The following is a 13,247-nucleotide window of genomic DNA, read 5'->3' as shown; positions in this document are numbered from 1 at the left end:
TGGTGCTTGTTTGCTCTATCGCATTCACTTGCCCATTTCGAGCTTCTGAATTGCTTATTGCGATGCTTTGCAGCAAGTTTATCATCGCATTCATCTAATTTTGTAATGATGAGATGACACCATTACTTGATTACCTTCTTTAGGCTTCGTTCTTTGATTGCTTTCTTGCCGATATTCATGGTTTTTTTAGAAGCGATCAAGAATATTCTTTGCTTCATCATATGTTTTGTCCAGAAGACCTCCTACTGCTGCCGCATTGACAGCTATCTGCGATGTTGAGTTAAGTTCATGATAGAAAATCTCCATTTGGAGGCAATCAGGTAATGTATTGTGTGGGCAGTCACGTACTAGCCTCTTGAATCTCGCCCATGCATCACTGAGCGATTCATCTTCTTCTTGTTCAAAATTGGTGATCAATCTCCTCCTTTTGGCATTTTTTGTGGGAGGAAATACTTTTTCATAAATTTCTCCACAACTTGTTCCCATGACGTTATCTCTTCTGGTTCGAGAGAATATGCCCCTTTTCTTGCTTTATCGCATAGTGAAAATAGAAATAACGTGAATCGAACCTCTTCTGGGAAAATATTAGTGAACACAAAAGTGTTGCAGATTTCAGTGAAGCTTCGTAGATGGGCGTGCAGATCTTCACCACGCCGTCCTTTGAACTGTCTCGTTGTTTGTATCATTTGTAATATTATTGGCTTCATCTCGAACCTTGATCCATGCAATGCTGGTCTCATGATTCCTGGGGAGAAATCATATAGATTTGGTGATGCATAGTCCCGGATGGGTCTATTGCGATCATTTTTCAGTAGGATGGGATTTGCCATCGTGTTGTTTTCATTTGCTACTCATTCTTCAGGTTGTTCGGCCATTTTACGAGCTCTTCCTTACCGTTTGCGTCTGTTTCTCTACCTTTTGCAAAAAGTTCTTTCAATTTCTAGGTCATACTCGAGCTCAAGAGTATTTCTTTCGCTCATAGGACGCTTACTTCTTCCTTCACAGGTGGAATGGCAATACTCTAAAGGTTAAAAGCTGCAAAGATCAAAGAGGTTTGATGTTAGTGCAATCTATACCATAATCCCCGACAATGACGCCAAAAACTTGATGCGTTGATTTATCATGCGATGAAAGGGTGTGTGGATGCGATGATCATGCAAGTTTTCCTAACAAAGTCCAAGTATAAGCCTTCTTAGGGTCCTGTAAGTCCAGGGTCTAACACAGGGATTACTCAGATAGATATGCGACAGATACTCTCTCTGATCTTATTGCTATTTTAAGTTTAAGTAGTTAAGGTGATGGAATTTGGTTTTTTAAGGCGATGGAATTAAATGCAAAGCGATAGAAGAGAGGTGTTGTAACAAATATGTGATAAAAGGTTGAGAAGAGGTTTTGCTTACATTTCTTAAGATATTCTACAAGTCATGCAATCATGCTATACACAAATATTAAGCACTACATTTCTCAATATGGCCACATTTCCTATGTCTAGGATGTATGCAATGTCTAGGGAATGCAACAGATATAACTTATTTCTAAGTCTCCTCTACTCTTGATTATGAGATCTAATCTGACTCTTTCAAGCCTAAATTCTATGTCTTTAGACTACTCTTTCAAGTACTCAAAGTGATGAATAAAGCATACATAAGACAAGATGATCACATGAAGTGCATAAAGTAAGTCATGCTAGCTAAGTAATTCTCAACCCATTCACAAATTTAGCTACTCGTGTATGCCGTGAAAAGAATGAACATAGATTGAAATGTAATTTCCATTCTTGCAAATAAAATGCTCAAGTACAAAACAATAGATGATGTAATTGTTAAGCCAGGTAAGCAGTGTCTTGCTTCCTCTGGCATTTACACGACTTTTAGCACTGCAATCCTTTTCTAATTTGTAACTCTTGCTCTCATAAGCGTTAGGAGTGGGTTGGTGTCTCTCTTCCGTGTTGTTTCGGAAGTCTCTCGACCTCTCCGAAAATGATTTCCCCTTAAGAATTCCTTATATGGTTTGGTAACATTGAATGGTATTATAGACTTCCAGACAAAACAGTTCTTCATCTCACTAATGATTGCGTGGATGGGCAGCATTAATTTTCATACCCTACCGGAGGTTTAATGAATTTGCAATGGTATGGTCTTCAACAGCTGCCAATTGAATTTATGATTTGATCGCTATCGGCTTCACATCCCATCACGTTTTATCACATTAGGCCACTAACCTTATGTAAGGTCATCACGCGATCGTCTTTGAAGTACCATTGGATTGTCAACTCAGAAGATCGTGATATCGCCTTGTTCCATTAGATCGCCAACTCAGAAGATCGCGCTATTGCCTTGTTCCATTGGATCGCCAACTTAGGAGGTCGCGCTATCGCCTTGGTCCTGCACAGAAATACAAGATTAACTCAGTAACTTGCTTTTATGTAATGAGAGCTAGCGATCACGATTTTGCTTTTAATTTGGCATGTTCAATCGTAATACTGCTTATTTATTATCGCCTTCTCTCATTGTTTTAATATTTTGAGCTTTAACAACTTGTATTTCTACAAGTTATCATTGCTCGATCAACAACTCTTTTTTATGCATTTTTCGTTTCTTTGGACATTTCTTCTATTATTAGCTTACTGTGAGGTTGATGATTCTTTATATAGTCTTCCTCCAAGAAGGTTGCATTTGTCGATACAAATACTTTATCTTCTTGAGGATCATAAAAGAGACCACCTCTTGTCTCTTTTGGGTAGCCTATAGGCACATTTTCGAACGGTGTTCCAACTTTCTAGGATTTTGTACCAACACAAGTGTTGGACAACCCCAAATCCTGAAGTGACGTAAATTTCCTTTACGTCCCATCCAGAGCTTGTAAGGCGTTTCATAAACGCTTTTCGAGAGAACTATATTCAAAATATACACTGCAATCTCAACTGCGTGTCCCCAAAAAGAATTTGGTAACTGAGCGTAACTCATCATGGAACGAACCATGTTCAACAAGGTTCTGTTTCTCCTTTCTGCCACACCGTTTTGCTGAGGTGTGCCAAGGGCTGTGAATTGAGATTGAATTCCATGTTCTATCAAATAGTTATGGAATTTTGTGTCTATATACTCAATACCTCGATCCGATCGAAGTGTTTTAATCTTTTTACCTAATTGGTTCTCAACCTCAACCTTATACTCTTTGAACTTTTCAAAAGTTTCAGTCTTTTGGTGCATTAGATAAACATGCCCATACCTGGAATAATCATCTATAAAACTGATGAAATATTCATACCCTCCTCGTCTCTAACATTTAGAAGCCCACAAAGGTTTAAGTGAATCAGCTCTAGGGGTTCTTTGCTCTAAGACCTTTTCCAGAAAAAGATTTTTTTTTTTCATTTTACCCTCGAGATAGGACTCACATGTCGTAATGAACTGTCTTCCAACTTATTTAGATGACCATTCTTAACCAATCTCTTAATCCTGTTGAGATTTATGTGACCCAGTCTCAAGTGCCAAAGATAGCCATTTGGAGAAATCTTCCTCTTCTTATGAGTCCCAGTAGTTTTAAACATCTTTATATTCAAAATAGCTTTGACCCCAGTTGGTTTTAACATGTACAAGTTATTTTCTAATTTTGCAGAGCAAATCTGTTTATTTCCCATTTTGATGAACACTTCATCATTTTCGAAGTAAACTTTATGATTTTGTTCTAGCAAACAAGATACAGATATTAGATTCCTTTTCATAGAAGGAATATAATATACATTTTCAAATAAATGTATTTATCTCCTATAAATAACTTCATATCTCCCACTGTTTTGGCTGAAACAATCTCCCCGGTCCATACCTTAAAGATTGTTTCACCTCGGTTAGCTATCTTCAGGAACTTGTTTCCTGTGAGATATTACATACATGATTAGCGACACCTGAATCAATTATCCAGATTTTATCGTTTTCCACTAAACATGCTTCGATAACAAGTAAATCATATTTATCTTGTTGTTCGAATTCAACATTCTCATTTACATAATTCATAATTTCAGATGAGTTGGGAGATAGAGAACATTCCTCTATTAAAACTCTTTTGTGTAATCAACAGCTAGTAATTTGTTTGTTGATTTGAATTTACTATTATGTACATCAGAAGCGAGTATTACAGAAGAATTCGACATGCTGATAAAAGTCAAACAAATTCTAATTAGCAAATTGTAACTAAATCCAAGATCAAGTTTTAGCAAAAAGTAATAATGTACCCATAACTATTATTTATTTGCAACGATATTTTAGTGAGTCAGAATATATGTTACCGAGAGGTAGTCACATACTTTTTCACTTAAAACAAACAAATTTGACTAAACAATATCCCCAAAATAACTCTTATTCCTATTGTCTTCGGAATAACTCTTATTCATATAGTCATTTAGTTATCGTTTTTTGTCAAGATCTTTACTAACAACATAGTAATTCTTCTAAGTGTGACCCGCTATTTTCAAATCTTATAGAACGGTATGAACTTACCTCCGAAATTAAAGACAATATCCAAGACGGAACTATAAAACCTTATTCATTTTACTGAAGTCTGGGTTGTTCCAAATCCTATGTTACAACCCTCTGAAGGGATAGCCGTCGTTCAAACGACTAGCAAGGGGCCGCCTAAAGCAAACCAGCAGGGGTAACATAGGAATCTCACGGTTCAGACTAATGGAGGAGATCGTAGGATATATTGACACATATCCTTCACCCACTTACTATGAACTACTTCCTTCGTTTACCTTAATATTGACTCATACAAAACACTCTCCGAAGGGAGGTCACTCCCAAGGTGACACGAAGCGTCATATAAATCTCACAGTGTAAACTATGCGGAGACGTGGCAGTTGAAATCTATTTATCGAATATTTATGTTTGAACAACATCCTCTTATTCATTGAAATCTAGATTTAAGCTAAAAAAAAATACTTTCCAAAGGGAGGTCACTCTTAAGGTGACATGAAGTACCAGTTAAATCTAAATTGTGAACTCTTAGAGACGTGAGAGCTAAAAATAACGTATCGTATATATTATTAATCTCCCACTGAAGTTTTTTAATAACTTTATCATATAGAAGTTATTAAATTGCCACTGAAGTGCTCTATTGAGTAGATTTATACTTAGGTTCTTTTCGACTAATAAAACAACCCTAAGTCAATGTGGTTTATCCAAGTATAACTCTTATAATTTGATTTTAACCTATGATGTCTAGGTGATAAACAATTTTATTATCTCACATCACTCACGTTGCTCATAAAACCAATTACCAATGCTCAATTATTCAGCCATAATCCCCAGGTAGGATGTGTTCCATAAACCGTCAACTTAAGTACCTTCAGCCTTAGACAAGATTATATACCAGTTGAGTTTGTAACCTAGGTTTTATAAGTTTTAACAATTAAAACAGGTGGTCAACCTACATGAGCATGCAACTGTTATTTATGGATTTTAAATGTCTAACCCAATTTTATAACAACTTATAAAACTTTTAGACATGCTAAAAATCCATAACATACATAAGGCATTCAATATTTAATATAATATTTATATTAAATACAAGAAATCCTAATATGCATACTATATATTATAATATTTATAACATATTTTTAATGCATGTAACATGCTTCCTATGGTGGGATTTTAAATCTAAATGGCATACTATATGCACATACAAGATTTATTTAATTATAACATACATCAAATGCATAAATAATTAAATACAGACTGATATGGTTTTAGTTTTGGAAAAAACAGGCAAACAGAAGCCTAACTATTACAATCAGCTTCAAAACTGTCTTTGAACCGCTTGAACCACTCCAAACCGAACCCAAGCACCTTGAATTGGATTGGATGAGTCTGAACGGGACCAACCATAAACACTTTTAGGCTGAACCGGATTGGATCTTGAGAAAATCGATTGAACCGGCTGCTCTTGGTCCAACCTCAAAGTCTTGCAAAGGCCGATCGTGTAGCACTAAAGGCCATCATCTAGCTTCATCGCCTTGTGATGTGAAGTGGTACACGATTGCTTAGTGTTTGCCACAACTAAACAATCGTTTAGATCCATCACATAGAACTACACAATCGCTTAGTGTCTACCAAAGCTAAACGATCGCTTAGCTCTATCATATAGAACTACACGATCGCTTAACACCATCGTCTAGCGCTTCATGTCATCGTTTAGTATCTGGCGTAGCTAAACGATCACTTAGCTCCATTGTATAGAATATCACTGCGTCGTTCAGCATCGTAGGTAAGCGATCGTTTAGTTCCATCGCATAGAAACTTCAACGCATCGCTTAGCACTTCGTCTACACGATCGCTTAGCTCCGCATCTAAACGATCGCTCAGCGCTATCGCGTAGCACTTCATCGCATCGCTTATCGCGCATCGTAGCTAAATGATCGTGTAGTACTATTGTATAGTAAATTCAACGTATCGTTTAGTTCCCACGCCAAAACTAAACGATCACTTAGTGCTATCATATAGCAAATTGAATGCATCGTTTAGCTCACGCAAGTATACGTTCGTCTAGCGTTCAACATCACAACGACCAGCGCCCTTTTCTATATGATCGTCTAGCTTTCTTCACATCGGGTAGCATCTAGAGCTAGACGATCACTTAGTACATGAACCTGAACAACGATTTTGAGCAGAAGCTGAAAAAACTGGAACAGCAGTTCGACCTTCTTCACTTATTTCTTCAATTACATCTTAATTTCAACTCTAGTGACTCCAAATAAATTATAGACTCTTGCTAACACATAAAAGCTCATCAAACAAGAGTCAATTACAAATTTAAATGAGAAGTTAAAGAGAATTAAGATACCAAAACTCGGAAAACCATACCAGCGCATCAGTTTCATATTTTTCATGAGAAACACCCACCAAACCAAAATTAAATCGAATTTAATGCTTACAAGATGCTCTGATACCATTGTAGGATTGTCTCAGTAACAGCGAAAGTATAAGGATCATCTAAGCACTTTAATTCACTAATTTTGGCAAAATATAAAGCATACTCTTGTAGAAAAATAAGTGCGTTTCAAGACGTACCTCTTGTAGAACTTCTTCAAAGCTCCTTCTCCAATTGTTATCTTCTCTAAATCTTATTGCAGACCACCTCAAGATCTTACCCACTATTCTCTTGTTGCTCTAGATTTAGTTGTGGGACTCAAAACAAGCTTGAATCAAGGGATAAAGGAGAAATGCTCACTACAGTAATCTTGTTGAAGAACCCTTTCTTCAACCCGAATTTTCTTTGAAATTCTCTATAGATTGCATGCCCGATTTTCACTCCAATCTCTTCATTATATTGCAGATCAACATGCAAAGGAGAGAGTTTCATGAGTTGTAATTCATGCTTGGAGAAGACAAGGAAAAATTGAATGCACTTTGTGTGAGCTACTTAGGTGATGGATAATGGAAAAACTTCTTTTTCCATTTTGTGTTTTTTCTTTTTCTTTTTTCCAATTTTATCACAAAATCAAATTTTGTTTTTAAAAATGAAAATTTTAATTAATTTCATAAATTAATTATTAAATATAAATTCTCATATTCCATTTAATTCTCAAATTAAACATGAAATTATATCTCATATAATTACTAATTCCCTTAATTCTAATTTGAACGATTCAAATTAACTTATCACGTTATTCTAGAGCTAGTCCGTTACGAACTAGTAGGGGGACCTCGCAGACCTACAGATCATGGGCTCAAACGTTCCGAGATTAATTGGCTAAACTCATTACACCAAATTAATCTCCATTCGTTAACTAATGGGTCACTCCACTAAATCCCATAGTTGCACTCCCTTCACTGTAGATATATTATGTCCACATGATTTAACCATAATCAGCAAGTCGACCCTTCACAGGTTGTTTACAATAATGGCTGGGTCAAATATCTGTTTTACCCCTCGAGATTACGTCTTATTCCTCAAGTCCCTACTGATCCTCTAATGAACAACTAGTTTTTGATCCAATCACTAAACCAAACTCTCTCAACCCAGTGAGAGGGTTGGGCCCCTTGTTCAAGACTTGGATTCAGTACTTGAGAGAATAACCTTTCTCCTATCCGTAAATCGGGTAGGTATGAACTCCGTCTTGCACCTTATGTCCACAGTTATCTATTTGATCTTACCCCTGAAATGGGAGTCTTATTGAGCCGGTGTTGTTGAGTCAACCCTCACCTATGCAAATCTAAGGGCAATCCCGAATAAACAGGAGTTCATAGTTAGCTCAAGATTAAGATCGAGTTACCTAGGTCATCTAAATGAAATAGTCAGTCTTAAACAGTAAACAACGTTATAAAGTAAGAGTGACTTATTTCTTGGTCCTGATCTTATGAAAACTCATTGCATAGGACGCCCCCTCTTCATGTCATAACATGATGAATTAGGATCACTTCATATGTAGCACTTTACAACTCTTTGTAACAACTACAGAGTAGGCCGCATCCAATGGTGTTACTAGAATAAGGTGCCCAACCTTATTCATGTACCATAGATCATTTTGACTATTTACTCGAACCTGATCCACTCTTATGTCTCCACATAAAGTTCAAGTACTCATACAATAGTCATGGGTCTTAGTTCATCGGATTTAGACTTCCATACAATTTATGAAATCAATAATAAGTATGTCCTAAAACTCGTAGTTTGTAATATCATATTCTTGTTCAATAAAGCTGTTATTGAAAATCTTTAGTAAAATTAAATTCTATATGCATGAATCCAATAAACTAAGGATCCGAGGCTATTAATTTTAAGTTTGAACTTTATGTAGTGACATAAATGTGGATCAAGTTCAAATATATAGCCAAAATGGTCTATAGTATATGAATAAGGTTGGGCGCTTTATTCTGGGGACACTATGGATGCGGCCCATTTTGTAGTTAGTACAAACGATGTGATCCTAAACTGTTCATGTGGAGACATGAAAGTGAAGGCATCCTATGTAAAGATTTTACATAAGATTGAACCATGAAATAGACACTTTTTACATTCTAAATGTCGTTTTATGTATAAAACTGACTATTTCGTTAATTGATGACCTAGGTAACTTAATCTTAATCTTGAGCTAACTATGAACTTTTGTTCACTCGGAATTATCCTTAGATCTGCATATGTGAGGGCAGCTCATTATCGCTGACCCAATAAACCTCCCATTTCAGGGGTAAGATCAGGTGGATAGCTGGGAACATAGGATGCAAGCTCCTACCCTTAATAGAGATAATAGATAGGTTGTTCCCTTTAGTATTGAATCCAGGTCTTGAACAAGGGGCCCCACCCTTTACTTGGCTCGAGAGGGTTCGGTTTATAGGTTGGACCTTAAACCAATTATTCATTAGAGGATCAGTGGAACTTAAGGAATAAGATGTAGTCTTGGGGGTAAAACGGTTTTTATGACCCAGCCGAGATTACGAACAACTTGTAAAGGATTAGCTTGCTAATCATGGTTATATCATATGGACACAAATATATCTATAGTGAGGGGAGTGCAACTACGGGATTATAGTGGAATGACCCGTTAGTTAACGAATGTTGATTAGTTCTGTTTAAAAGAGTTTAGCCAGCTAATCTCGAATCGTTGGAGCCCATGATCTATAGGTTCATTAGGTTCCCTTACTAGCTCATATGGAATAAACTTAGAACAGTATGATAGAATGATTCGAATTGTTCGAATTAGGTGAAGAGAGAGAAACCGACAAGTATATGTGATATAGTGGTCAATTTTCAGTTTAGAGATACAGCTTTAATGATTAAATGTGATTTAAATATCAAGAATATGAATACGTTCATATTCGGAAGCTCGGAAATGATGAAAATGGTCAAAGATGTAAAAAGTCAAAGAATTGACTTTTGACTTTGAAAAGTCAAACTATGACGGGCCTTATATTCAAATGTGATTTGAATTTCAAGAAACTGAATACGGATTCATGCTCGAGAGGTCAAAATTAGTCAACACGAAAAAAGTCATAAAAAGTCAAAATGTTGACTTTTTGGTTAAAATTTGACTTTGACAAAATGACCATTTTGCCCTTTGACTAAAGTTAGTGGGAAAATCCAAACTTTTTGTTGGATAATTCCACTAACAAGATAGTAGGCTAGGTGTTGGCTTATAGTGGAGACATCAAGCCCACTTAGATAGTGGATTTTGAGGTGTTGAGTTTTTATGAATTTGTTTCATGCAATTTTTGCATGGTTTTTTTTTTCTATAAATTTGGGCTTTCAATTTGGATAGAGGACTTTTGACAATTTTGCCGAAATTAGTTTCTAAATTAGGCTGGAAAAAATTACCATTTTTTAGAAATATCAAAACCCAAACCCAACCAAAAAAAAATCCATCTCCTATTTCCATCTCTTTCTCTCTCTCGGTTTCTTCATCTATCGGGTCCCACAAACCGGTTCTGAGTCCAGAGGATAGTAGGTCAGTTCTAGTGGTTGTTTGGTTCGTGTTCGGGTGGAGATAGAAGCGTTTTGGGAGCTTCAAAGGTAATATTTCAAAAAACCCCAATTAATTAATTTAGGGTTGTATATTATTTTTGTGCAATTAGAGTAAAATTGGTCCTCAATTTTGCTGCACATGCCTATTTTTCCATCATATGGTATCAGAGCATGTTTTAATTTTACTCAATTGCATGTGGTGGGTATCAATTTATTAGATAAAATTTAGATTAGAAACTAAAATGATTTTTAGGTTTTGGCAATTAAATTAAGTTTTTTTTTTGTAGTATTAATTTGTAATTGCTCACATGTTTATGAGCATTAATGTGTGACAAAGGGTCTGTAAATTTGCTAGAGTCATTAGAGTTGAAATTAGTCTGTAATTGCTCGGTTCCGGGAAAGATGACAACTTCAAATTTGGAGAAAATTGGCTCACAGACTCGAAATTGCCACCAGACCCGAGACAGTGCTTCTAGACCCGACCCGTTTCCTGGATCTGACTCGCGCGCTCCGCCCGCTCCAGCCGACCCACGATCCAGCATCCGTTGACCGCCCTGCAAGCGTTGACCAGCCGGTCCAGACTGTCTGGACCGGTTCTGTTGAGCCGGTTTGATCGGTTCAACCTGGTTTTTTCGAGTTTTTGGGTCGATTCGAGAGTTTTTTGGCCGGTTTGAGTTGATTCAAAAGTGTTTGAAGCTGGTTCAAGAGCGATTTTTTGTACTACACCAAATTATTATTGTAATAATTTAGTTGTTGGCTTAATTTAAGAGCCAAAACCAATCTATTTTAAGGTGTTTAATTAATTATGCATGTTGATGTATGTTTTAATTATTTTTTTGAATCTTGTTGTGCATATAGTATGCTATATAGATTTAAAATCCCACCATAGGTTAACATGTACATGCATTTGATATATGTTATAATTGTTATAATGTATATAGTATGCATATTAAGTTTTTTTTAATATAAAGTGTTATATTAAAGCATGATCATTGAGTATGGATGTATGTTATAGATGTATGATTCTAGGGTTATAATGGTTATAATTTTTTTTTATTTTTTTTATTTTTATTTTTATAATTGTTATAAAATAACCTAGACTTTAAAATCTATAACAAAGGTAAAATCTATAATTGGCTTTTCTAAAGAGTTTGAATAGGTCGATTACTTGTTAAACAAAGAGTTATTTACTTACCCGGGGAGATCTTGTCTAAGGTTGGGGGTTCTTAAGATGAAGGTTTACGGAACACCTCCTACCTGGAGATCAAACTGGCATCTAAGTCAAATAACCCTAGTTTTAATGAGCATGCGTGAGAGATGTGAGGTAATAAAATTTGTTTATCACCTAGACATCATAGGTTAAAATCCAGTATAAGAGTTATACATGGATCTATCACCTAGACTTATGATATGTTTAGTTTAGCCGAAATATATCTCTAAGTTTTTTTTAATATCCTAAACCGTTATAGAACACTTCAGCTAGAGAGAAGTAGTGTACTTTTAGCTCTAGCGTCCCTAAGAGTTCACATTGTGAGGTCCATACAGGGCTTTACGCTATGCTTAGGAGTAGATTCCCTTCGGAGAGTGTTTGCATGGATCAATATCAAGGTGAATAGGGGAAGTAGTTCATAGTAAGTGGGTGAGGAGTATATAACAACATATCCCACAGTCTCTTCCATTAGGTCGCACTGTGAGATTCCTATAATGCGCCTGCATGTCTGCCCTGGAGCAACCTTTCCCTTCGGAAGGTTGTATTATAGGATTTGAAACACCACGAACTCCAAATTTGGATAGGCTCTCTTAGATCAGTTTTCATATTGACTTTCCACTTTCGGGAGCATGTTGATTCTGGTCTCTGAAATCTAAAAATGGAAGGTTACACTTACAAGAATTACTAAGATGTTAGTATATTCTCGACCAAGGTAGCGATAACTAAAGTGCTATAAGAATAAAGAGTTATTCTGTGGTTAACATCTAGTCAAGATTGTCTAGGTTCAAAAGAGGAATAATCGACTACCCTTCGGTGGAGGTTATTCTGAACTTTTGAAATATCATTGTAAAATATAATAATGAAGGGTACATTATTAGTTTTTTTGCTAAATTAAATTGGTTTCTTTCTGATTATAGTTTTTCTAAAAGAATATGTTTATCTTTTTTAGCATGAATAGCTCGATAATTCAACTCTTAGCTTTCGAGAAACTAAATGACGATAATTATTTGGCATGGAAATCAAATCTAAACACAATACTGGTAGTTGATGATCTAAGATTTGTCTTAGAATATCCTCAAGCCCAAAGAATCCGTATCAGATACTGATACTTCAAGATACTTCCTAGATAACACGTGATTTAACGTAACTAAGCAACCTATTTAAAAAAACTCACTATTCGAGTCCAAAACTAAAAGGAAAAAAAATAAATAAAAGACCAAACTTTATAATCATCTGATCTTCATCTTCACATTTGAGTCCCCACAAAGTCCACCAAAATATAAACCATTTGGATACCTTTAATAATTTAATAAAGAAGTTCTTCATTTATCTTCATACTTCTCCCTCTAATCTTCTTCTTCTTCTTTGTAATATGAGTCACTTTTCTATTACATTTTATTAACTATTATATTTCAACATCTTAGATGTTGCTTTTTTTATATTGTATTTCAGTGTTTGTATTCTATTTTGTGTTATTATTATTAACTTGTATGATAAATTTATCTATATCCTAGATTTCTTAAGAATAAGAAAATGTATTTTCAATGTATCAGTATCCTCGTTTTTTAAAAGTATATATATTAAA

General features: G+C 35.5%; 1 non-coding gene across 1 annotated transcript; it reads left to right on the top strand.

The window, feature by feature from the left end:
- Positions 1–322: 322 nt before the first annotated feature.
- LOC120069793 (small nucleolar RNA R71) lies at positions 323–429 on the top strand. Its single transcript, XR_005479697.1, has one exon. It is a non-coding gene; the product is annotated as a small nucleolar RNA R71 (small nucleolar RNA).
- The last annotated feature ends 12,818 nt before the right edge of the window (positions 430–13,247 follow it).

The sequence above is a fragment of the Benincasa hispida genome, chromosome 3 (genome assembly GCF_027475165.1).
Source record: "Benincasa hispida cultivar pf3 chromosome 3, pf3_genome.v1.1, whole genome shotgun sequence".
Lineage (NCBI taxonomy): Eukaryota > Viridiplantae > Streptophyta > Magnoliopsida > Cucurbitales > Cucurbitaceae > Benincasa > Benincasa hispida.
Note: the sequence above shows the minus strand (reverse complement) of the source record. Positions and strands in the feature narration are given on the sequence as shown.